Here is a 16,118-nt window from a genome sequence, read left to right as displayed (position 1 = left end):
TGGAAATATGATAAGGGCCACCTTTTGGTTTGTTATATTTTGGAATTGAGCATAATAACCATCTCAGGGCAAAACGCTTATTTGCAAAGACTGATTAATTAAGCATTACACAACTGTGTGTTGTCAGTATCAAGTGTTTTCTGTCATCAGATTTCAAAAGAACTTTTTATCTTGTTTCTGCATGGGAAAAAGGAAATTCAATAACCATGAATATTTCAAAGTGCTTATAATTAAAACTTCATGTGCTTGGCACGAAAACATGTTTCAAAGATTGAGCCAATTGTTTGCTGATTCTGCTGTCAGTCTGCACCCGTGCATGCTAACAGCTGGCTAGTAAACACTGCATGGCATCGCTTCTCGGCTACCGTGCAAGTAATGAAATGGCTCTTTTTTGGAAACCATCATTAATATTCAAAACAGAGTCTAATAAATGCTTATGTGGTATCTTCTATTAGGCTTTCCATAAGGGGCAAAATAAGCCACCCTGAGGATGCAGATAGACAAATTTTTAGCATGCTGAGCCACTGAAATAGAATATAGGCAACTAGTGCTAAGGACAACATGGTGAACTTATTCCTTTCCGGGTGAACCTAAGGGAAGGACAAGCTCTTTCAGAGTCCTTAGAGATAGGGGTGGGTGTCCTTGTGTAACGTTGGGGTAGGTCAGTGATGGGAAATAATAGTAACATGTACATCCAAAGTAATAAATGCCACAGGTCATGTACAGCAACTCAACAGAGTCAAAGACAAGGTAAATAGTCCCAAATAATCACCAATATGACAGTCCTGCATTAACAGTAAATTGAAGCCTAGACCCCACACAAGACAGAGAGGTGAATAAGGAAAGCAGTACAGATGCAAATAGATCCAGAATATACCTTGAGGCATTCTCCAGGTGAACTGAGGCAGCCAAGGTGGCTCTTTGTGCCATTGTGAAAGGCAACTTTTGAATCATTTAAAGCAAGGGTTCCCAATCCCCTGTTACTAACCAGGCTGCAAAGCAGGAGGTGAGGAGCAGGAGGTGAAGAGCAGGCAAGCCAGGGAACCTTCATTGTGTTTGCAGCTGCTACCCATTCCTCGAGTTACTGCCTGAGCCCTGCCTCCTGTCAAATCAGCAGCTGCATTAGATTCTCATAGGAGCGTGAACCCTAGTGTGAACTGCGCATGTGAGGGATCTAGGTTGAATGCTTATTATGAGAATCTAATGCCAGATGGTCTGAGGTGGAGCTGAGGCGGTGATGCTAGTGCTGGGGAGCGGCTGGAAATACAGATTATCATTAGTAGACAGTTTTGACTGCACAGAGACCATCATAAATCAACTGCTTGCAGATTCATCAAAATGCTGTCGGTGACTGGCCAGTGACAATTAACCTGCATCTGGTCCACCCCCCACCCCAGTCTGTGGAAAAATTGTCTTCCATGAAACCAGTCCCTGGTGCCAAAAAGGTTGGGGACCTGCTGATTTAAAGGAAGCAACTAGAACAGGCAGGGATCACCTACCTTCTACCATGCAATGTAAAGAAAGATTATATTCAGAGGTGATTATCAAAGTGCCTTGTTAGAAGCTTGCATCCCAACTTACAGAACTCTACTCAATTGTTCATAATGTTGACCACATGAATAGGAAAGCTACTGAGCTTCATTTGTTTCATAATCAAAATATTCAAGAAACACAGACCTGAGCTATAATAATTATCAATAAGCAGATGGGAAAATTAATGCTTGGGAGGAAGTGGTAGCAAAAGGACCCTTTCCATGGTTCCCTCTTCCTTGTGAGTCTGCGATTTTGGCTCAGTTTACTGCTTTCTCTGAGTGGGCCTCTATGATGTTATTTATTACACTCTTACTGGTGAGTGACTGATTTAAAAGTATTTCTTTTTTTATCCCTGTTCTCTGTTGATTACAAAGCTCCATTTCTGGGGAACAGATTTCATGAAATCATTCCTGATAACAGTGAGCCAAGGTCCATACAATTTACAGTGCAATATACAGTGCCTTTATTGTTTCTTATAAAATTTATAATTATTTTCTTTGGGTAGTGATGCTGAAGGGTAAAGTACTACAGTCTATGCGATTTTCTCTAATTCACAATATAGTAAGGCCAAGGTATACACTGATTTAGTAGCAAACCACTTTTTATAATATGCTAAATACTCTTTGCTTGCACAAAACTGAAGTGTCAAACCTTGACTTCCCCAGTCCTACAGCTGCAGGTACTATTTTATGAAATTATAGGCTTTTTGCCACCCATGTCATGGGCCAGTATTGTAACATAAGTCCAAACTGGCTTAATACTAGGAAACATATTCACATTGGTGGGTGGAGTCTGGAACTGGTCTTACTGTTCTAAACACCCAAATATCTACCTCACCATAAACACTGGGCAGCTGCTGCAGTTCCTTTATAGCTAGTTTAGTCCCTCTTTTGAGCCATGCCCAAATTCCCCTCTCCAACTGGAGAGAGCCCTAGTTCTTTACTTAGTCCTTGCCAATCCCTCATCTAATAGCTGGACTCTGTCTTCAATTACCAGGTGTTAGCTTGGATCCTATGCCAGTCGAGACACACAACCCAGCACTAAGACATTGCCTTCTATTTGAGTGCAGAATATCTACTGGAGGACCTTATTCTGATGCCATACTCACTATATTAAAAGCATTGTGACTATCATGACTGGCTCACATTACCCCTGAGTTTACTACATTCACTGATCATTACATTCCTCAGAGCCTAGCAGTAAAGTTGGTTTAATCCCTATAACCCTAACCCAGATAACCTATAGCAGCTTCTTATCCTTCCAAGCTAGCATGCCAGGCAGTCGAAATATGTCTTGGGTGTTGTATTAAACTTTCCTAACTTAAGCCCAATGACTTCAGAAACAAACAGAATCAGAGAAAGTGGGCTCCCCTCCTGTGTGTACCAAGAAGACAAAGCATTTTCACCAAGATGAACAGCAGGTTAAGATCAAGGCAGCTGAGGGCTTGTTGTTGTCTAACTTTCCTAGATCCAGCCCCAGTTATTTGCTCCCGCAATACTTTCCAGTTGTAGGTTTAGCCCCACCAATTATATGATCCTGTAGTTAACTAGCCTGGCAGGATGTCAGGAATTTCATCCTCACAACTGGTAGGGATCTAGAGTTAGTGTTGCCATCTTAGGTCTGGCATCTCTGGAGGTGAGTCTTGGGTACTGTAGTAATCATTGCTTCAAAGGCATTCTCTGTTTTGCTGCATTTGTGCCTACCCTATATAAATCACAGTGTTCCCTCTGTTTTCTTTTTGTATTGTTTGTGCTATTATAGTTCTTCCCACTTTTTTTCCCTTTCCCCACCTCCACCCAGCCACATCCTCTCCCCTCCCTAAATCAATCCCCATACTGCTGTCCATGTCTATGTGTTGTGTATAAATGTTCTTTGGTTAATCTCTTCCCCATCCTTTATCAATTTTTACCACGCATCCCTGGAAACCTGTGTAGACCTTAAAACCCTGATGCTCTGTTAACATCATGTGAGACAACTTACCTGGACAGTTGGATCCAATTTCCTTTATACCTATTTTGCAACCAAATGGATATATGCAACCCCAGTCCACCCCTAGCATTCATGCTGAGCTGATTTTCCATATCACTATACCTCACAATGCCCACTGTTCTGTTTTGTACATCATATAAGGCCTTATTGACTATCAACACTAACCACTCCTGACTGCGTTAATCATGATGACCCTTGAATACTATGATGTGGATATTATAACCATTTCAGTGGCCAGATCTGGAGCCAAATTCATCCCTATAAATCTGTTCTGGTCCTCGCTTTGCCCCAGAATTATTCAAGTTCAGTTTTCTTTCCTTACCCACTGGCCTGTCATTTTTCATACCTAAGATTTTTTATACCAAATCCCCTCCTGCCAAGGAAAGAATAGTCTCTGTAGCTGAGGCACTACCCATGCCATGGAAATCCCTATCCCATATCATGGTTAAAGCACAGTCTGAAAAATGAAGAATTTGCCAGCAAATATACTTTGATTCTGCTTAAAGAGGGTTTTAATTTTCTTGCTTTCTCTCTTTTTTGAAAACATTGTTCAATTAAGGCTTATCTCCCCTTTCACTGTATACTCCACCACACTGTATTGTCTTATAAGTGCCCTGCTTTGCTCATTTAGCATATCTGCTTAGTCTGAATACATTTAGGTTTGTAACAAAACCTACCTAAAGTATGTTTAAGGAAGAGTGAAAAGCTAAAATAAGTCTCCAAAAAAGAGCAATTGCAAAGGAGATTCAAGTTTTTGAAGTTATAAATTATTCAAGTATCTATGATTGCAAATTGGCTTAATGTAATACAACATAATGACAATAGTATATTTAATATCACATAGAATTAACAAGCTATGAGTTGAATTGTAAGAATCTATAACAGGAAGAAACCTCTATGACAGAATGCAAAAGCAGTATAAAATAATTTTTGAAGGAGTGAAACCTTGAGGTAGATAAATCTACTCAGGAAATATAATTTTAAATCCTAACTCAACACACAATTTTCATTTCTGTTAAGAACAAATAAGAGTCAAAGGAAGGCTTTGAAGAACTTCATGGTCATATGTAGTATTGCTTTTATTTTAGGAGAAATTTAATTTATGTGTTTCAACTGAAGTAAAAAATGGTACACCTATGAAAAACAAATATTAGACACATTGTTAGTGGGGATATAAATTGGTATAGCCACTTTGGAAAACAGTGTGGAGGTTCATCAAAAAATTAAAAATAAAACTACATGTGATCCAGCAATTCCACTTCTGGGCATTTACCCAAGGAAACTGAAAACACTAATACAACAAGATACTTGTACCCCTATGTTCATTGAAGCATTACTTACAACAGTCAAGATATGGAAACAACCTAAGTGCTCATTAATAGAAGAGTGGATAAAGCCATGGTACATATATACAATGAAATATTACTTGGCCATTAAAAAGAACAAAACGTTATCATTTACAACAGCATGGATGTAAAACATATTAGACTCAGCACTATACCCTCAGCATAGAGGGTACAATGCTGAGTCTAGTAAGTCAGACAGTGAAAGACAAATATAATATTATTTCACTTATATGTGGAATCTAAAGAAAATAAACAAACAAGATAGAAACAGAATCATAGATATAGAAAACAAAGTGATGGTTGCCAAAGGAGAGGGACATTGGAGGATGGGCAAAATAAGTGAAGGGGAGTAAGAGGTACACACCACCATCTATCAACATGGTAATGAAATTGCCACATAGCCATAGACATTGGGTTCCCCATGATGATTCTGAGGCAAAATTGGGAGATTCTAGAAGAAGGTGCTTTTATTGACAGACTACATGGGCTCAAATCTTGGTTTCATCACTTAATAGCTGTATGACATTCAGCAAATCAGATAAGCTTCCTTCCTTCCCTCTGTGCCTTTGTGATTGGCTACATCTCATATTTGTTTTGTTATTTTTTTAATTTTAATTTTTTATTGTTATTCAATTACAGTTGTGTGCCTTTTCTCCCCATCCCTCCACCCCACCCCAGCTGAACCCACCTCCCTCCCCCACCTCCACCCTCCCCCTTGATTTTGTCCATGTGTCCTTTATAGTAGTTCCTGTAATCCCCTCTCCTCACTGTCCCCTCCCCACTCCCCCTTGGTGATTGTTAGATTGTTCTTAACTTCAGTGTCTCTGGTTATAAAATGGGTGGATCCAAAAACTATGGTATATTTACACAATGGAATTCTACGCAGCAGAGAGAAAGAAGGAGCTTATATCCTTTGCAACAGCATGGATGGAACTGGAGAGCATTATGCTAAGTGAAATAAGCCAGACTGTGAGGGACAAATACCATATGATCTCACCTTTAACTGGTACATCTCATATTTGATTGGAACATTTGTATAAATCTTGTCTCACATAGTGGAGGGCTTGGAGTGACAGGGAAGAGATTGCCTGCATGAGGAGAATGTGTTATGAGGAAAGAGGACCTGGTGGGATTTGCCATAGCTTGGGTTCTCCAGGAAACAGATGGTAAAATACAGATGAACATGCAGATATTTATTAAGGAGTGTGTTTGGGATCAACATGGGTGGAAGGGAAGGAAGAAAGCAGGATTGGGTACAGGGAAAACTTGGTCTCTGATGGTCTCAATAGAGGCCTCAATGAATACCATCAAGTGTTTTGAAGCTCGGATGGTTCTTTAGAGTTTTCTGAGTGGGAAGGAGGGCCGGGCTCTTACACCACCTCATTGTTTATTCACCAGGAGTGGGCTGCCCCAGGAAGGGCTTGTGACCTTTGGCAACATGAATCTCTTCAGGTGAGGAAATTTCTGTTGAGAGCTGAAAACACAGGGCTACATAGCAGCCAACACTCCTAGCAGTTGAGGGAATAAATCTTTCAGTTTTGAAATAGGGATGTGAGTGGAACATCAGAAGATTCACTGAGGGCAATTCTACACACACTGGAGCATTACTCAGCTGGGATTTTTAGCAATCTATTCCCCAAAGATAAGCAAACTGTGCCTTGTATACATATTCCTTTCTCCTGGAGTTCTCAGATACCTGATGCCTCTCTTTGGCAGAGTCATGATCGGGAGTTTAAACCTCATGTTCTTTTTTCTAGGATTTCCAATTCTCATTCATGTTATTAGATGTTGATGAAATATGCATTGAACCTCTAAAATGTGCCAAGTGTTTCTCTAGACACTGGGGATATAGCAGTAAGCAAGGCGGACATGGTCCTTGCCTTCCAGGAACCTACAGATCACAAGGGGATAAATTTTTCTTCTTAAATAGTGAAACCAAGTAATTTGGCAAACATTAGGAATTTTCCTTCTTGAGGGCTCAACAGAACTAAAACCAGAGAGTTACAAACGGGACACTCCTTAAGTATTTTTTTAGGATATGAGACTACAATTTAGTATGTCATTTAACTAAGCACAAAGACTGAATCAGTAATTGGGAGGGAGGACCAGTTCATTTGCTCTTCCTTCATACATCTATTAGTTATTTGAGTTTCCATAAGTTACTTGCCCTCCCTGTGCTTCAGTTCCATCAATTATTTCTGGTGTATAGTAGGTAATTTTGCAATATTACTGCATATTCCATTAAAGCTGAAACTTGGTACTTAAAAGAAAATCATAATTATACATATCTATTTTCAAATTCCTTGTAAATAGCACACCAAGTGTCTTCAGGCTGCCCATATAACACTCACATTATGATTTGACTTCTTGATCCAGACTTGAATAGCTTTTATCAGGAGCCTGAAGGTTTTTTTCAAATTAGTATCTGTATTAGCAAAGACCTAGAACGAGAAGGTGAAATCTAGTATTAGCCTGGCTGGGGAGGAAATGCCCAATCAACTCAGTAACAGACCTAAATTGGAGCTCAGTAGCCTCTGGGCATAAACGTTAAAATTGAATAATTAAGATTCAATCATTTTTCCTGTCAGATATATTAAGAAATGCAGTACATAACTGAAAGAAATCTTAATCAAACTGTGTGTACATCCAGGGCTACTGGATAAAAATTTTAGGCTTAATTAACCAGTCAATACTTGTTTTTCTGTATACACTGGTTATTGTGAGTTACTGGGTAGGTCATGGCAGCTAACAAATAGTGAAATCACAATCAAGCAATTGCCATTTCCCCCTAAGTAATGGATTGGCTATTTTGGAGACACAGCCTCAGAGGCATTTAATATAAATGAAAAGAAAATGAAAAATAATAGCAACTGCCATTTATTGAGCTCTTACAATGTACCAGTCTCTTGACATGCATCCTCTTTTAGCACTCAGATCAACCCTACGAGGCAGGCCTTATTAGTATCTAACTTTTATAGATGAGGAAATTAAGGCACAAGGAGGTGAAATAACTTTCCTGAGGTCACAACAGCCACAAAGTGGTAGACTCAGAACTGAAACTCAGTCTGCTTGACGCATAAGCTCATGCTCTTCATTTGTGCAAAGCTTCCTCTTACCGAAGCCTGTTCCACCTCATTTCTTGTATACCCCAGCACCATAAACTTTGTTCTTAGCTTATAATGTACTCACTTCCAGTTATTGGTGTGTTTTATCTCTAAATATAGTTGTCAGTTGATGGATGAATATGTATGGTGCATTAAAACAAAACAACAAGCTCCATCACTAATATTTATTAGGTGCCATGAGTCAGTCCTGGTTCTAACTTGTGCATGTGAATTATTTCATTCTCACCACAACATTCTGAGGAAAGCATTACAAGTATCTCCATTTTACAGACAGAACAACTGGGGCACAGAGAAGCTAACAAGTACTTGCTGTTGGCAAACCTACCTGTGGCTTGTTTTTGTACTAGCTGGGAGCTAACAAATGGTTTTGACACATTTAAAGGACTGGATTACATGAAACAAAGGAAAGTATGTCACAAAAAAAAAACACCAAAAAACTATATTCCCTACAAAGCGTAAAATATTTACTTTCCTTTAGAGAAAAAGTCTCCCAATCCCTGGTGTAGAGTCTTAAGTCATAGACATAGTAAGTAATAAAACAAAATATGTTTATTTTGAATCCCAACTTTCCAACCATGGTGTCTATTAAAGTGTTTCACCTTAAAGTTTAATAATAACAACAATGATAATATCAGTAACTTTTATTTATTTAGTACTCATTCTATCAGACATATAAAGATTGACTTTATTTAATATATAGTTTCATTTACTACTCAGTGCTCTCAATGTGGTGCTTTCCACTCATTGTCTCATTCAGCTTCCGCTATTTTCCCTCTCTTGACAAAAATACTTCCAGTTTGTTCAGCTCTCTTACGCTGGCCCCCATGCAATGTAACGCCGCGGTGGAAGATGGCCATGGTCATTGTCTGCTCAGAAGTAGATCCCTATGGTCTAAGGCTTTCAAGGTATTCCCAATTCCCATGTCAATTATCATCAGAGGTGGAGATGTGCCCTAATTCTGGCAAATGGGACTCAAGAAGGGGGTCTTCTGGTCAGGAAGTCTTTTGCAAAAGCATCCCTCAACATTAAAAGGAGACACTATGAGAGACTGTTCTTCTTCTTCTGATACTTACTTGTTTGGGTGTGATGTCTTAATGTGCTACAGACATACTGCTCTGACCCTTAGGGAAGCAAAGTCAACCTAAGGAGGAGGAAAGAGAATTGCAAAGTAGTTCAGCCAATCCTTGGAGACTGCCTTCCCTTAGGATTTCTTGTCATAAGAAATAATTCATTTCTTTATGATTAAGTTAGTTTAAGAATCAGGGTTTTTTTGACAACTACTTTCTGTAGTTAATATTGTCCCCATTTTAGAGTTGGTGAAATTCAGCGCAGCTTCTTCTGTTAGAGCTGGGATTTGAACCTAGGCCCTTTCCACTCTAATTTAATTTTCCACTCTATTATTCTGACTTGATAAGAAGAAAAGAATAAGTTTGACATACAAAACATTACATTTTATACAGTTTAGTAACAGTAAAATTTATATCAGTGCCTAGTCAACTGTCTTTCAGATATTATAACACTTTTCTCCACCAGGCAAGTATAATATTACAAAACTCTCATATCATACCACACAGAAACCCATCACTGAAAAAGCTGCCAGATTGCTTGTATTCTATGGGTACATAGGAATATTTAGAAAAGATTTAAAGGGCAATTTGTCCTCAGTCTATAACATAACTCCCATTAATGTGCAGTGGCTCACATGGAAGGGTTGGCTTAATACAGTTAGTCCTATACTTTTGCAATTCGGGGCAGCTTGCCTCATGTTCTAAAGTTGAATATCATTTAATTAATTTGCACCATTAGAATTATGTCCTACACAGGAAGATGTTGACATCCCAAAGATTCTCAAATTTTGTGTCTTTTGGCAGTATTACCAGACATAATGCTGAAACAATAATTGTGACTTCCATTTTAAAACACTCTGCCCTAAAAAAATGCAAAGCATCTGTGGTACTTAAAATTTATGATTATAAACAATAAAATTAAAAAATCATACACATAAATTTGTCCTTAAGTATAGATAACTGATGTTTCAGTATATCATATTCAATTACTTGAATCAAAAATCATAACTTAAGTTCTCACTGCAATTAGTACAATTTACAAGTTCTTTTGATAAATACCTATGCATACACATGTGCTCTGTAGTGTGTATACACAAACACATATACATATGTATGCATAACTATATACATACAGTTTCCTTGTTTCTTCATGAAAAGTTTATATTTGGAAACCCGAAGGTAAAATATATGACATCGATGCAAACTTTCAATATTTATTCATTATTCCACTCGAGATAATTAGAACATACAGATTTGCTGGACTTTACAAGCATTTTTAACAACCACTTGAGGTTTCTATATTGTTTTGGTTTGTGAATTTCCATTTGTAGGAGGCTATAATGCCTTTAAAATTTAATTTGCACCAAATTATGATTTTAAATTTTTAACATTGGGAGAAATTGCCCTATAATTTCTTTGAAGATTATAAATTTTTATGAATCACTTTCCACCATAAATTAAACCAAGATTTTCCTTGATGTTAGTAGCACCATGTCAATTTTTCTTTGATTTGAATAGTTTCATTCCTGGACAGTGATGACATGAACTGTTAACCAAAGACATGATGCGTGCTTCCCAGAAGCAAGAAAAACAAACAAATAGCTTTTGGCACACCATCATGTAGACTAATGGAGAGGAGCAGGAGTAATCTCGGAATGTTTACCACAATTTAATGATCTCTTGAAAGCCATCCCTCCTTTTTGCCTCAACTAGCAGCCAATATGTCCAGAGAGCAAGAAAGTGTGGCAACACATATAATGCTCTACAAAAGGTAACATTAAAAATGAGCCCAGGATCTTCCACAGCTGTTTTTATTTCCTTCCAATTTAATACTAAGCCAATGTTTTTGACATGATTCCTAAAATAGACACAAATTAGTTACTGGAAAGTCACTTAATGGAACAACCTGAAATGGTTTGAAAGGTGAGTTTCATTTTAGAGACCATTCTTCCCATATTATACTTAAAGTATAAAGACATGAGCACTGGGTACCTCTGGGAATAAATCAAAATAATTTTCCATGAGAACTTTTCTGAAGGTTATCAAAGCTAAATGAGAAATTTATTAACCGGTTAGCATGCTAGGGTAATGATTTTTATTTCTGGTTTCCTATTATTGCCTACAGGTATATATAAGCATAATGAATTACCTTCAATTAGCTAAGCACACAGTACAGTCTCATGTGGGTGCCGTGGTGTGAGACCCCATAGCACCTTGCCTTTCTCCTGTCAGAAAGCTTGCCTGGCTACACTGTTCATAGTATTCCATTACCTTGTTTAGTACTGTGCTGCAAGCGCTTCTGCCACAGACACATCCAATGAATTGACACAGGAGTGCAAATATATCCAGTCATCCTACAGTGTGTCATAAACTTTTTCAAAAACAAATTACCAGATAGGCCAGGGGCTTTTGAAATTGAATAAATAAAAAGGTGTCATTACACCAAGGGGTTAGGATTTCAGAAATGATTTCAAGAACTCAAGCCCCTTGAAATGAGGTTGTATTTTTTCTCTTTAATTTCTTAGCATTTCTTCATTCATTATTTCAAATCACTTACAGCCTGGCAGAAAAGACAGATATTGAAGAATTAATTGCAATACAGTAAGAAGACTGTAATGACAGGGACATTTGGGGCTACTGTAAAAGGATGAAGCAGAGGACAATACCCAGACTGAGAGGTCACGATGGTCTGTCTCTCTGAAGAAGTTAACAACAAGTATAACACTTTTTCCTTTATTATTATTGTTGACAGTATTACAGATGTTCCCATTTCCTCCCCTTTACCCCCTCTACCCAATCCATGCCCCCACTTCTTTCTGACCATCACCACAGTCTCTACGGGTCATGCATATATGTTCTTTGGTTACTCCCTTCACCTCCTTTGAGCCACTCTCCTCTCACCCATCCCCTCTGACAGTTGTCTGTTCCATGTGACCATGCTTCTGTTTCTATTTTGTTCATCAGTATATTATGTACATTAGATTCCACATATAAGTAAGATCATATGGTATTTGTCTTTCTCTGACTGATTTATTTAACTTAGCATAATAAAAACCAGATCCACCCACACTATCACAAAAGGTAAGGTTTCTGACTTCTGGCCAAGATGGAGGTATAGGTAGATATACTTTGCTTCTTCGCACAAACAAAACAAGGACAACAACAAATTTAAAAACAAAAAATAGCCAAAACTGCCAGAACATTTAACTGTGTAGAAGTCTGAACACTGAAGAGTTAAAGATAAAACAATCAATCACACTGGGAGGAGGTGTAGAGATGGGCATATGGGGCAGAGAGGAGGCATGGCAAGGCAGCAGCTGGAGGACTGGATGGGCGAGGTGGCTGGCAGACTGGGCAGTCCCACATTTGTGTCCGGATAAACCATGAGGAAAAACTGCGGAGGAAGACAGACAACACAACCCAGTGTTCCAGTACAGGAAATTAAAGCATCAAAACCTCTGACTGTAAAAATCTGTTGGAGTTACAGAAGGAGGAGAAACTCCCAGCCCCCCAGGAGAGTTCATTGGAGAGACCCATGAGGTCCTAAAATGTACATGAAACCAACCACATGGGAATCAGCACCAGAAGGGCCCAATTTGCTTGTGGGTAGCAGGGGAAGTGACTGAAAGCCAGAAGAGAGCTTGGCAAGCAGCAGACCTCTCTCAGACCCCTCCTGCACATACAGCACCACAATGCAGTGACGTAGGTTGCCCCCTTCTGGCAAATACCTAAAGCTCTGCCCCTTACAATATAACAGATGTGCTGAGACAAAGAAAAATGGCCAAAGTGAAGGAACAGATCAGAACTCCAAAAAAGAACTAAGCAATGAAGAGATAGACAACCTATCAGATACAGAGTTCAAAACACTGGTAATCAGGATGCTCGCAGAATTGGTTGAATACCATCATAAAATAGAGACAAAAGTAAAGGCTATGCAAAGTGAAATAAAGAAAAATATACAGGGATCCAGCAGTGAATGGAAGGAAACCGGGAATCAGATCAATGTTGGATTTGGACCAGAAGGAAGAAATAAACATACAACCAGAACAGAATGATGAAACAAGAAATCAAAAAAGTTAGGAGAGGTTTAGGAACCTCTGGGACAACTTTAAACATTCCAACATGTGAATCATAGGGGTGGTACAAGCAAAAGAGGAAGAGCAAGAAATGGAAAACATTTGAAAAAATAATTAAAGAGAAATTCCCCAATATGCTGAAGGAAATAGACTTCCAGGAAGTACAGCAAGCTCACAGTCCCAAAGAAGTTGGACCCAAGGAAGAACACACCAAAGCACATCATAATCACATTACCCAAGATGAAATATAAAGAATTTTAAAAGCAGCAAGAGAAAAGAACACAGTTACCTACAAAGGAGTTCCCATAATGCTATCAGCTGATTTCTCAGAAGAAACCTTGCATACAAGAAGGGGCTGGAAAGAAGTACTTGAAGTCCTCAAAGGCAAGGACCTACATCCAAGATTACTCTATCCAGCAAAGCTCTCATTTAGAATGGGAGGGCAGATCAAGTGCTTCTTAGATAAGGTCAAGTTAAAGCAGTTCATCATCACCAAGCCCTTATATGAAATGTGAATGGGACTTATCTAAGAAAAAGAAGATGATCAAAACTCTGAACAGTAAAATGACAAAAAAAAGTCACAACTATCAACAACTGAGCCTAAAAACAGAAGCTAAAACAATCTAAGCAAACAACTAGAACAGGAACAGAATCAGAAAAATGGAGACCACATGGAGGGCTATCAGAAGGGAGGTGGAGGTGGGAGAATGGGGAAAAAGGTACAAGGAATAAGAAGCATAAATGGTAGGTACAAAATAGACAGGGGCAGGGTAAGAATAGTATGGGAAATGGAGAACTTATATGTGCAACCTGTACACATAAACTAAGGGGGGGATGCTGATTTGAGGGGGAATGCAGGCAAGAGGGAAATAAAGGAGAGAAAAAATAGGACAACTATAGTAGCATAGTGAATAAAATATATTTTTAAAAAAGAACAGAAAGAGGAAGATTTCCTTCTATTTTAAGTCCATTTAGTATTCCATTGTGTAAATGTCCCATAGTTCTTTTATCCACTCATCTACTGATGGGCACCTGGGCTGTTTCTAGATCTTAGTTATTATAAATAACAGTGCTATGAATATATGGGGTACATGTATTCTTTCAAATTGATGTTTTGGGATTCTTAGGATATATTCCCAGAAGTGGGATTGCTGGGTCAAAAGGCAGTTTTATTTTTAAATTTTTTGAGTTAACTCCATTGTGTTTTCCTTATTATTTATAGCTAACTCCTCCACTAAATGTTTTCACACTATTTGTTTCCTGATTATAAAAGTAATATATAATCAATATAATAAAGTAAGAAAATACAGGAAAAAAACATAAAATTGCATACTCCACATGGAAAAATATTTCATAATTAGGTATCTTTCCTTCCTTATTTTTGGACAACTTAGCTCAAAGTCTATCAATTTCATTTATTTTCTTTAACTTGAATCTTTTGATTTTGTTGGTTTTTCCATATGATTTTATTCTCCATTTAATTTCTCCTTATTTATTTATTTCTTGCTTAATCCATTCACTTTTTTCACCCAGCCCCAAACTCCCTGCACTCTGACAGGTGTCAGTCTCTTGTCTGTATCCATGCATCTGTTTCTATTTTGTTAGTATATTTTGTTCATTAGATTCCACATGTAAGAGAAAACATATTGTGCTTGTCTTTTTCTGACTGGCTTACTTCACTTAGCATAATACTCTCTAGGTCCATCCATGATGTTGCAAAAGGTACAAGTTCCCTCTTTTTTATGGTCCAGTAGTATTCTGTTGTGTAAATGTACCACAGCTATTAATTTCTATTGAATTTTGGGGGTTAATATTGGTTAAGAAAATTATATACGTTTCAGGTTTACCATTCTATAAAAGATCATCTATATATTGTATCATGTGTTCACCACCCCAAGTCAAGTCTCTTTTCATCACCATTTACCCCCTTACCTACTTCTACTTCCCCCACCCCCTTTCCCTCGGTAATCACAATACTGTTGACTCTGTCTGTGATTTGTTTTTTGCTTAATCCAATCACCTTTTTCACCCAGGTCCCCAATTTTCCTTTCCTCTGACACGTGTCAGTCTATTCTCTGTATCTATGTATGAGCCTATTTCAATTTTGTTAGTTTTTTTGTTCATTACTTCCACATATAAGCAAAATCATATGATGTACGAGAGTTTTTATCCATTCAAGTACTGATGGGCATTTGGGCTGCTTCCAAATCTTGTCTATTATAAATAATAGTGCAATGAACACAAGGATTCACATATTCATTTGAATTACTGTTACAGGTTTCTTCAGATATATTCCCAGAATTGAAATCACTGGGTCATAAGGCAGTTCCATTTTAAACTTTCTGAGGAAACTCCATACTGTTGTCCACAGTGGGTGCACCAGTCTGCATTCCCACCAACAGTGCATGACGGTTCCCTTTTCTCCACAGCCTCTCCAGCATTTATTTTTTCTTAATTTATCGGTGACAGGGGTGATGTGATACCAAATCATGGTTGTAATTTGCATTATTCTAATGATTAGTGACATTGAGCATCTTTTCATATGTCTATTGGCCATTTCTGTGTCCTCTTTGGAGAAGTATTTAGCCAGGTCCTTTGCCTATTTTTTAACTGGATTCTTTGTTGTTGTTGTTGTTGTTTTGGTGTTGAGTTTGCGACTTCATTATAATTTTTGGATATTAATCCCTATCAGATATATCATTGGTGATTATGTTCTCCCATTCAGTAAGTTCTTTTCTTTTTCTGGATGGTTTCATATCTGCCCCAAAACTTTTTGTTTATTTTTTCTTGGGTTGCCCTTCCCTAAGAAGATATATGAGAAAAAAAATTGCTACGATAAATGTGCCTGGGCCAGATATCTAACCAGTGATCTTCTGCTTTGTGGGACGATATCCAGCTAATGAAGCCACTCTGGTCTAGGCTGCCACTCATTTTTATAAATGTGTTCCTCTTTTGCATCTTTTTAAAGAAGAACCTTTAACA

The sequence above is a fragment of the Desmodus rotundus genome, chromosome X (assembly GCF_022682495.2).
Source record: "Desmodus rotundus isolate HL8 chromosome X, HLdesRot8A.1, whole genome shotgun sequence".
NCBI classification, from domain to species: domain Eukaryota; kingdom Metazoa; phylum Chordata; class Mammalia; order Chiroptera; family Phyllostomidae; genus Desmodus; species Desmodus rotundus.
This window is presented reverse-complemented; position numbering follows the sequence as displayed.